An 11499-nucleotide genomic window follows, 5' to 3' on the forward strand; every position below is an offset into this window, starting at 1 on the left:
GAGAGAAAGGGGGCGCACGTCTCCCACGCAGAGGTGCGGCGCTGGGGATCTGCGGCCTGGACCCGTCCTGCCCCAGGCTGTCCGGCGGGGGGCACTGTAGACCGCTTGCCGCCCTGCGCCCGCCTCCAGCTGCAGGCTCCCGGGGGCCGCAGGGCCTTCGGGCGCAGCTCTGGCCCCCCGCCCCCGGCCCCAGCCGGCCCCAGCCACCCCAACACGGAGTGCTGACGAGCCTCCCTGCGAGGATGCCAGAGAAGGCGGATCGAGCCCCGCGGGGGCCAGCATGGACACCTCGGGAGTTGTAGGGGCTCGGCCCCGGGTCGGCTCTCCACCTGGGTGCTTCTCGCGCCCTGCCCTGCGTGCGCGCAAACTTACATCTCCACTTGGGCAGCGAAAGGCTCCAGGGACCAGGTCTTCCCGGGTGGACGTGGCGGTTCCGGCACTGGGTCCCACCAGGGACCTGGGGATTTAGACTCGTCTGGCTCCGACTCCAGAGGAGGAGGGGAAACCCAACCAGAAAGCCGGGACTCCGAGAGAATCCCCGTCGCATTTGAATGTCCAGCCGCTACTTCCCCACCCCGCCCACGCTGTCACCTCTCCTTCTGCCCTGCGGATTCCGCACCCTACCCAGCTCGTTCACCAAATTCCGACATTGAACCCGAATTTGATCAGCGTGTTTGGGCCCAGGCCACAGCCAGCAGGAGCTCTGGTCCTCGCTAGAGCAGCTGCAAGCGGGCATCACTGTCCCCGGGGAGGGGACCCCACCTCGGACCAACAGAGGTGAAGTCCCGCTTTCTAAAGTTACTCCCAGGCGAGGTATGTGGCATCCACCGACCTTGACCCTTCCCTGCGGTCACCTGGGACACAAGCATTTAAGGTGGGCAGTTTAACGAGGTGATAACGAAGTGAAAATGGCCTTACTAGTAGCCTCTTGAATTTGAATCTGGGATTGAAGCTTTTTTTCTTTTTTCTTTTGAAAGAGAATTTTGTGAATAGGTTACTCTCATGGAATTCTGTTTCCAGTAACAACCCCTGATTGTTAATTGGTCATCATTACCCCGTTAAAAGTGTTGTAAGACCCCTCCAAGCTCTAAGAGTACAAGGGAAAGAATGTTTCTGAGATTTACAGCAGGGCAGGAAACATCCTATTACTTTTTGCATTAGGTTATACATTAGCATACTTGTTGAATTGAACTTTCCGCTTTGGAAAGATTTTAATATCTTTCCAGTTCCCAACTAGTCTCTGGAAATTTAAAAAGGGGTGGTGGGAGGACTGGTGATGTGTATGCCACAGATGGAGATGGAAAAGCTGCCCAGAACACGTTGACATTTAAAATAATAATAAAAAAAAGTTAACATCCCCCCACACTTTAAAACTATCATATTAGGAACAGAGCATAATGGCAAAAGTTACTCGTAGAACATCTGTTCCTTCCAATGGGAGGATTTCTTTCCTGCCAACAATTTATGAATTTTATATAGGAACTTGGTTCTGTTTGGGGAGGGCGGGAGGAAGCCCGCCAAGGCAGCCCCCTCCTCAGCGTGGAATGCAAGAATACTTGATTCCTGACTTGTAGATGGCTCTTGAAGCTGCGGATGGGGCAAAAATCACCCTGCAGAAGGACGTGGCTAGGAACGAAAAATCTGAAACTGCCACCCTTGAGCAGAACAATACAAGGGAAGGTCAAGACCGTGGGACTTGAAGACAAGACTCCCATTCACAGGAGGCCTAATCCTTTTAAAGAGTTTATTATTGGGATACAGTCGTACTAATGTATATCAGTTCATTTCAAATGTTCCTTTCATTTTGACATTAGCCAGATAGGAGGTCATTCATTCATCTCAAAAATTTCCGTCAATCCCTTCATCTGCAGTCCATTGTCTTTTGCTGTTGTTCGGTTGAGCCTGATGGCTGGAAGGTTAAGCACCCAGGGGGTGCTCAGAAAAGCTGGCTGGGTGAATAGGGCACTAAATGGATTAGCAGTTGAAACCTTAATGAGCCTCTTTTGACTCAAAGCAAGTTTATCTAAGTGGATTTCCAATGGTCTCCTTTTCTGCATCAAAAGAACTTCCTGTTCTTGCGAAGGTGACTGTCTAGCATGACTGAGGTCAACTTTTTGCACTTTCAAGTAGACCACTTTAGGTTCTTGATCCTTAAGTGGAATGGAATTTTCTTTTTAGCTCAGAGAATTTCAGATGTAATATTTAAAAAATTAATAATCCATTGAAATAGTGAAAATTTAAATTGCTCCTTTTTGAAAGCAAGAGGGAGATTTTAAAAAAAAACAGCATTAAGCATTTGCTACATTCAAGTCCACAAATGTTTATTGAGCACCTACTACATATTAGGCACTCTTTTTTTTTTTTTAATTTTTAGAGAGGGAAGGGAGAAAGAAAGAGAGAGAGAAACATCAATGTGCAGTTGCTGGGGGCTGTGGCCTGCAACCCAGGCATGTGCCCTGACTGGGAATCAAACCTGTGATGCTTTGGTCCGCAGCCCGTGCTCAATCCACTGAGCTACGCCAGCCAGGGCCATATTAGGAACTTTTTAAAGGCATGACCTATCCCTCACTCTGGAGAGGAGCTAGACAATAAATGGGTAGGTCCAGTATGTATTACATCCCAGGTACTGGTCACTACCATGGGAAAAAGTCAAGCACATTAAAAAGGTAAAGCATAACAGCGGTGGACTGGGATGGCTCTTTTAGCCTGGCCATGGGAGGCTGCTCCAAGAATTGATATTGAATGGTCCTTCTAGAATTTTTCCAGTACAAATATACCCCCAACCACAAAAAAACAGATATATTTTACCAAGTTGTATCCTACTCTACAGGCTTTCCCCACTCCTGTTAATGTCTGAACAGTCGTCTGTGTGTAAAGAGTCTGTGGCTCCAGAACACGGCACTGGTGGAATCAGGTTTAAATCCTGTGACTCACCACTTTTGTGGTTTAAGGCAGGTTACCTAAACTCTTTGCCTCAGATTCCTCATCCTTCAAATGAAGAAAATAATAGTTCCTGTCTCATAGGTTTCTTTTGGGAACTAAATGAGAAAAAAAAAGCATGTAAAATACTGAGTATAGGGACAGCATGTAGTAAACCTTAGTAGTAGCCATAGTTGACTCTTATTCATTGTTTGCCAGATGATTTTAATAGAGCATGGTAGTTCATTCTAGGGACTTTTTAGGGCTTACTTAACCAATGCCCTCCTATTGGATGGAAAGAATTGGATATAAACCTAACCCCTGGGTCTTGCTTAGCAACTTAACCTATGGCGACATGTGCAGGCTGAGGATGAGGGTCTGGAAAAGTCTTAGGCTGGAATGAGGTTCTGCAGTAGCATAACTGTGGGAGACTGGGCCTCGACTTTCTCATTTCTGCAAAGGAACCTTCAGGCGAAATGTCCCTTGGACCTCCTTTCAGCTTGGTGGCTCATTTGCTCCTGGAGCCCTAGACTGTGCTCCCCTGCTCGGAAGGGCCTTCCCTGCCTCTGAGATCTGAGTCATTTGTTCATGCCCTACGGCACATACCCAGATCTATTTTAGGCTGAGATCCCATTTAAGGGAAAAAGGATTCTCTTGAAATATTGGGAGCAATAAGGAGAATGTTGGCAGGGCAGTTTGGAAGGTGGCAAAGAGGCAGCGTTTCCCGGGGGGCATGGCTGAGAATGTGGGCTCAAAGTGCTGCACTCCAGAAAGAGAAAAGAAGAAGAAAAAGAGAGAGAGAGAACCCCAAAACACTATACTCCAAAGTGCCACTCCTTTTGGTTTTTTCTTCTGCTTTCTTCATTCAAAGGGGCCTCAGAATGTGTGATCTTTAGCAAAAGCTACAAACTATTTTTAGGCTTACTTCCAATTGGCCCAACTATCAAAATGGCTGCTAGTCTTTATTTGAATGGAATACAGGTATCAAGCGCCTTGGAGTCACTGAATGAAATACCCAGGAAGAAAAGCAACGGCTTATTTACTTGTGACAATTTTACAGAGGCTCTGAGGGTGCCACAATGCAGAAACAAACGGCCTCTTCTTGAGTCATTATCCAAACTGGAGCAGAGAGGAATGTGATGTGTATATGTTTTGTTTTGTTTTTAATTTTGAGGGTACATTTACTAAAGCTGGGGACAGTGAAACAAGGAAGGGCTTAGCATTGAAGAAGAAACAGGAGAGACCTAGGTGGGGCTGCTTTGGCTCACTGGAAAATCACAGAAAAGGGGGCTGTGGAGACACGTTGAGGGGTAATCCTGGGATGAGCTGACGCTGCCCATTGCCCCCTTGGTTGCAAGTCTTGGGAGGATGCTTAGAGTTTAGGAGATGCCTGCCTGTGGAGGAAGAAGAGAGGGAAGGGAAAAACGTGGGCATGCCATCGAATGCGGTTTATTTCTGATAGAATGACAGATAACATTACGTTTGCTATTAGAAAGAGGGATGGGTTAGTTTAATTTTGTCCAAGAGCTTCCTGTGCACCACACAGAACCCCTGTTTAGGTTAAAAAAGAAAAAAGAAAAGAAAGCATTCCAAGGAGATGAGGAGCAGATAATTCCCCACGTGAAGTTGGTTTTACTTGATCAGGGAGTCAGTGTGATGTGGTAGAAGGAGGCTGAGCTCAGGCGTCAGGCAGATCTGGGTTCCGATCAAAGCAGCGTGGCCTTGGGCAAGTCACCCGACTCCTCCAGGCTTTCGTCTCCTCCGCTACTAAATGGGCATGATAACAAATTCCTAAACGTATAGCAAAGTTCTTGGCATACCTTAGGTGTTCAGTGAAGGTGACTCTTTTCATCTGCCTTGAACCGTCTAACCAAATAAACAAAATTCTTTCCAGAATCAATGCAGAGAATTGCCTGAGTCGAGTCCCAGCTCTCTCAACCAGCAACTCCCAAGTTCCACCTACATTCATCCATCCTGACACATGAGAAATATTTTCCTGTGCTCAATGACAATAAAGGTGTGAGCAATGGAAGAGTTAAAAAGAAAACAAACAAACAAACAAACAAACCACATGTCCAAAACCTGCAATCCAAGAAGTTGTTCCTCCTCACACACTTTCTATTCCAGGCTTTATGTTGCCAACCTGGGAGGGTGGTCAAAGCGAATGTTAGTTAAAAATTGTTTACCATGGGACAGGTAGTTAAATAGCACCTACAGCTGAGAGTATTGTTATTAGAAACCTCAAATCGTTTTTCCCATACCTTCTTTTATGAAGAAAGACATAAGTTTGACGTTTGACAGAAGAGTTCAAATATGTTCTGAGGCAGAGGACTTTTTTATTTTTTATTTTTCAAAGCACCAAGTGTTCTAATTAAGGAAGTAAGTGAGACGTGTGTGTCCCTATACCTAGGTGTTGTTTGTCAGTTGCTAAAAAGATTACTGACTGGCTTAGTAGTGCTGGAGCCCAAGCAGACTCCACCACTGATAGTGAAAACCAATCTATCACAATCCCTTAATCAGTGCAAACATTAAGGCAAGCAGTTTTATCAAATTTTAGCATACAGTGTAGATTGTGTATCAGGACAAGAAAGTGAAAATAAAGGGGAACTCTAAAGCTGGGAGAGGTCACATGTTTCCAAATGCAAATTGCCATCCCAACATGAAACAATAGCCATCTTCTAATCCTTTTACAAAGGCACAAATTGCAAATCTGACTCTGAGGCCAGAGTGGCTTTGCCTAACAAAGTCTTTAATGCAAAGAATCCCTTAGGCAAAGTCTCCTCTGTTTCTACAAGCTCTGGCACCCAGAGATACTCAAAAAGTCAGTCCTGCTCCCTGGCTATAAAGTTCGTTTTGCCTGAAACAAAATCAGGTTGTTCCCCTGGTCTAGGCGTGCAATCGTGAAATCATAAAAACTGAAGGGGCCTTGGTTTGCCGGTGGAGCTCTGTTTTTGCCAGAATCTTTCATTCCAACAGAAGTTTGTGATATTTTGTTGAATAAGGCCAAAACCTTCATGCTAAACCTGAATAACGTGTTTTACATGCTTTAACCTGTACCTGATAAACAAGTTGGATGTATCTAAAATAATAAGCAATCAAGAAAATTGTAGGGAGAAAAAATGGTATATAGGATTGTAGTTAATGTGGGTGAGTCTCTCCAACAATTATACCATCACTTTTCCAAAAGAGGTAAACAGTTTTTACTAGGGCTAGGATGCTGATTTTCGTGGAACAATTGTACCGGGAAAGAATGTCTGTGGACACACATATTTATATATACTTACTCATCTTTGTTTCCCCCCTCCCCTTTGCACAGAGGCTGGTAACATAGGTCCTTGAGCAGATTATATATGTTTGAATGAAAGTTCAGGAAAAAAGAAAGCGGAACAAAGCCAGGATTATATTTTAACCCCTTCCTGGAATGGTTGCTGTGTTCTCTACGGAGGGACACAGGAGTGAGTGAACAGTGCCTGTCTGGGGTGGCTGGTCAACAGCACTACTGCAGGGCTGTAGAGAACAATGAAATGCGTTTCTGGACATCAGAGCACAGTGTCTCATTGAATATAGTATTTTCCTTTTAAAACGACCCTTGTTTGCATGGTGTTTTTTAAAAATTTTTATTTCCTTTAAAGCTTCCCTTGGCCATCAATTATTGGCCAGTTAAGTGGGATCTAGGCACTTGTTGGTGTTCAGATCCTGACTGGATGTGACCTTGGGCTGATGGGTGACCCTTCCTCCTTTGGGCAGACCAGCCTACCCAGAATTCTAGAGTGGGAAATGCCTTCTGTAAGCTTTTAAAGTGATTTAAAAAAAAAAAAAAGCTTGATTATTTGTCAGATGTTCACAGTACACTTATAGTTTTGTTCTTGGAAGGCACGTGAGTTATCTAAGGAGAAGGATAAAATATTTCCTTTTTCCGAAGTCTGGCTTCCTGAAGGCCATGCCCAGTGGTTCCCTAACTGCTTCCTGTGAGTCAACTGACACCTCTCTTCCTCCCCCAATACAGAAAAAAAAAAAAACCCAAATAAACAAAATTCTTTCTAGAATCAATGCAGAGAATCACCTAAAATAGATTCTAGGATTTCGGGCTAAATAAATGATTAATGTATTCAATTAAATTCAGTAACTATGGGAATTCAAGGGAATATAAGAAAAGCTCCCCTGGAGGCCTGGCTGGTTAGTTTAGTTGGTTAGAGCATTGTCCTAATTGCCAAGGTTGTAGGTTCGATCCCCCGATCCCCTGTCAGGGCACATACAAGTATCAAGCAATGAATGCATAAATAAGTGGGACAACAAATTGATGTCTGTCTGTCTGTCTGTCTCTCAAATCTATAAATGAAAAGAAAGGAGAATAAGAAAAGAAAAGCTCTCTGGGCCTCCCAGGAGCTCATGCCTTTTGGAGGACCCAGACCAATAAATCTTGTAATATATAAAGCTAAGAGTTTAACGAAAGATCTAAATCAAGTGAAATGGAGGAGACTTTTTAAGAGCTGGGCTTCAAAGATTATACAGGAGCTTGTGAAGGGAATATGGGTCTTTCCAGAAGCAGCAGAGGCCAACATATGTAGGCAAAAGCTCAAAGGCTAAAACAGGCATAATGTGTTGGGGGTCAGGAGTAGTGTAGCACGGCCCATCCATTTAAGGAATGGTTGACTACTTAAGGAGGAGATACCAGACAAATAGCTGGAGGCCAAAATTAGAGGAGTAACCAAGTTAAATCTTCATCCACTAGGCCCCGGGGACCATGGGGAAGTAGGGGAGCGGCTGGACCAGCTCTGTTTGACCTGGCGAATTGTGTGCTCAGCCAGAGGTGAGGACGGAAACAGGAGCTTTTTGTTACACATCAAACTAAAAGTGTAGTTTGCCCTGGCTGGGTGGTTCAGTTGGTTAAAGCATCGTCCCATACACCAAAAGGCTGCAGGGTCAATTCCTGGTCAGGGCACATACCTAGGTTGCAGGTCCCATCCCAGTCGGGTTGCCTACATGAGGTAAGCAATTGCTATTTCTCTCTCACGTTGATGTTTTTTTCTCTTTCCCTTCCTCTCTCCCTCTATCTCTAAAATCAATGAACATGTCCTCGGATGAGGATTAAAAAACTAAAAACAAAAAACTAAAACACTGAAAGTGTAGATCAGTATGTTACATAGTGACCAGCTCGAGAAATATCTGAAGGACACTCCCTGTCAGTCTGCCTAGACAAAAGAAATAGCACACTGACTGGGAGACAGAAAGTCTGGGTCTTTTGACTCTTGAACAGGTTTACTGGAAGAACCTGGATATTAGCAAATCCTTTTGAATTGGGGTGTATTTATTTTGTCTGTAGCCCTACCTGCCCAGCAGAACTGATGACAAAAGAATTAGAGGAGAAAAGCTTTGAGTATGTCAACAAGATGAGAAACAAGGGTAAAACAAATGCTAACTTGTAAAGGGAACCTCAGTTCATTCATCTGTAAAATGGGGATGGGAGAGGGGAATCCCACCCTTACCTTTTGCTGTGAGGATTAATCGAGGTGAATGTTTCCGTAGACCTCGCCGAGTTGTATAGAAGTAAGTGGCTCAGGTCTGACAAGTGGCTTGCTTGTCCTTACTGAAAAATATCCCTTCCAGTTTTCTCATGTCTGAGGCTCTGCTTCATGGTTTGCAACGATTCACTTATCTCCCTGGCTTTCAGTGAGTGTGCCTAGAGTTCCTTCAATTTCCCTGTAAAGTTACTTACCCACGTTAGCTTTTAAGTGGGTATGCAAGTATAGCATCTGAATGCATTGGCTGCGTGTCTTGGCGGTCTGGCTGCCGTTCAGTCATATGCTGATCCAGTGCCAGTGAGTACAGGGCCAGGTGTTACAGGTGAGATAGGCATTATAACTGCACTCACCCTCCCAGCCCCAGACACCCTGGACTGGACAGATTTGATGGTTTGCTCCAGTTGATATTATTTTTCATTTTTCTTAAATTTTACTTATTGATTTTATTTTTTAAACATTTATTTATTTTTAGATAGAGGGGAAGGGAGGAAGACAGAGAGGAAGAGAAACATCGATGTGAGAGAGAACATTGATCAGTTACCTCTTGTACATGCCCAGACCTGTAACCCAGGTATGGGCCCTGATTGGGAATTGAACTGGACACCGTTTGCTTTGAGGAACAATGGCCAAACAACTGAGTCACATGGTTCAGGGCAAATTTTATTTATTGATTTTAGAGGAAGAGAGGGGGAAGAGAAAGGGAGAGAGAGAAACACTGATTTATTGTTCCATTTAGTTGTGCATATACTGATTGCTTCTTGTATGTGTCCTGACTGGAGATTGAGCCTGCAACCTTGGCTGATTGGGACAACGCTCTAGCCAAACTGACCTACCTGGCCCCGGGCTGCCCTAATTGATTTTAGATTGTCAAACCTCTACCTGAAGTTGACTCTATTTACCTACCTACCTACCTATTTTTCCATAAAGAGCTACTTTGCTAGTCTCTTACTCTGTTTAGATAATAGCATGTAACACGGACATGAAGAGAAGCATAAAAGGATGCCAAATGGTCCTCACAGTGTTGGGTATCATTATAATTATTGTATTATACCAGTGAAAACTGTTTTGTTAGGTGTAAATGTCAAAGGGATCCCGGAAATGTGAATGTACTCTTTGTAGTTGTTATTAAGTTAGATCTCTATTTATTTCCTCCTTTTCCTTTAAGAACAAGTGGAGAAGGACACTTGGGAGGACCAGTTGCAACATGCTGACTCATCTTGGGTGCCTAGAAGACTGAAGCGATTCGAATAGTGATTCTATCAACGGCATCGCGAAAATAATTTAAGAGAGAAACTCCCGACATGCAAGATTCCAGAGAAGCAATCTGATTGATGTTCTACCTCATGGGCCCTCCTCTCCCTGTTACTTGGCTGTGGCAGCCCAGGGACCGGCCTGAAAGGATTCTGTGTTTATGCTATGTTAGCAGTTGGTTTCCCCCAGGTTTTGACTATGACCAGACATTGAAGCTCTAGGTACTTCCTAAGGGTTTAACATTTTATTCGTTTTTCAGGAGATGACGAGGAATGTACATTTCTGTCCTGCTTAAGGTAAACACTTCCAAAAGGTATTTGTTCTCAACTTTCATTTTAGTTTTGCTTAATGTGAAGAAAGAAAAAAAAAACTACTTTCATACAGCATTGTGATTGTAACAGTAGGTTCTTTGCGTTTGCACAAAAAGAACATGATTCCATAGCATTCATTGTGTAGCGTTCTTGGTGGTTTTATATGAAATATTATTGAATGACACTGCACATGAACAATAGTTTCATAAGCACTCTTTAGGAAGCAGACACAGCTTCAGTTCAGCACTACGCAAACATGCCACTACAGATAGCCTCTAGAAGGTGCTAAGAAAATATGAGAAAATAAAATAACTACATAAAATAAAATACACAATAAATAAGATGATGATAAATAGAATACATAAAAAGCTTTGTGTGGGACTGGATGGTGCTTACGGGTGTAGAAGAGAGAGAGAAGCGGGGAGGGAGTGGAAGGAGAGAGACTGTGGACTGTAACCTCCCTCACGTATGTGCGGCGTTGTGCTGAATAAAGCTCCTGAAGCCAGAACACAGAACAGGTGGCTGACATAGGCTGCTCAATTTAGATACTCCCACATATCAAAAGGATACCAGGTACCATCACTGCTTGTTTTACTATTTTCCCTGTGGATTTGCTTTCATAGCCTAAGGACTGTCTCATCTGGGCTTTCTAATATGTAATAAAATTATATGTAAAAATTGTTAACCCAAATGTAAAACAACATTGCCTTCTTCTAAAAATTAGAACAGTTTGAGAAAGGAAAAGACTTATTCCCCTGACCACCCTGCTGGAGACAGTGACAGTTTCCATTTTAACAAACCCAGACAGGATTGTCAGAGTCAAACAGGGTTTCAGGTAGAAAGAACATCGTTCTGAAAAAGGCATTTTATTGGAAAAGAGATAGACGGAAAGTCTGTTGATGTGTAGGAAACACTATTGTTAATTGTGTGTGCACGTAAGTTAAAATGGAGGACATATAAAATTAAATCTTATAAGGAAAATGTAATAAGCAGGCAGCTCAATTATTAGGTGCTCCTTACTACGCAGGATAAACGGCTCTGTAATGCAGTAATGACAGTGTGTGTCCCCAGGAGCTCAGAACTGATTGGTACTAAATAGTTTTAGCTATCTGTGCACGTTGAAAGGTTTGTCCTGTTATATTTTTGGAAAATCTTCCTCATTTATTTTGAATATTTAAGCTCTTTTGCAAGTTACAAAAAGTTAATGCAAGTTGTAGATCCCTATCATATTATAAAGATTTAAATAAATTTAAAATGTCTTGAGATTTTATGAATGTCTCTTCTACTTGAGGTAATAGGCACTTAGACAATATGAAGATGGCAACAACTATCCAATAAATACTTTTCATACACCCACTGTCTACCAGAAGGCTTTGAGTAAGACAAAGGCAGAGTATAAGAACTACAACCACAATATGAAGAAAAATGTGTTCAAATATAGGCTCCTTGTCTGAGTAGCTTTCATTGCTCTTTTAAAATTAAAGCCTAAATACTTA

General features: G+C 43.2%; 1 long non-coding RNA gene across 1 annotated transcript; it reads left to right on the top strand.

Annotated features, from left to right (window-relative positions):
- The first annotated feature begins 678 nt into the window (after positions 1–678).
- On the top strand, positions 679–10688 carry LOC123820282. Its single transcript, XR_006785927.1, has 2 exons — positions 679–813; positions 9607–10688. It is a non-coding gene; the product is annotated as an uncharacterized LOC123820282 (long non-coding RNA).
- The last annotated feature ends 811 nt before the right edge of the window (positions 10689–11499 follow it).

Source organism: Phyllostomus hastatus, unplaced genomic scaffold (assembly GCF_019186645.2).
Source record: "Phyllostomus hastatus isolate PE091 unplaced genomic scaffold, TTU_PhHast_1.1 phas_contig_34, whole genome shotgun sequence".
Classification (NCBI taxonomy): Eukaryota; Metazoa; Chordata; class Mammalia; order Chiroptera; family Phyllostomidae; genus Phyllostomus; species Phyllostomus hastatus.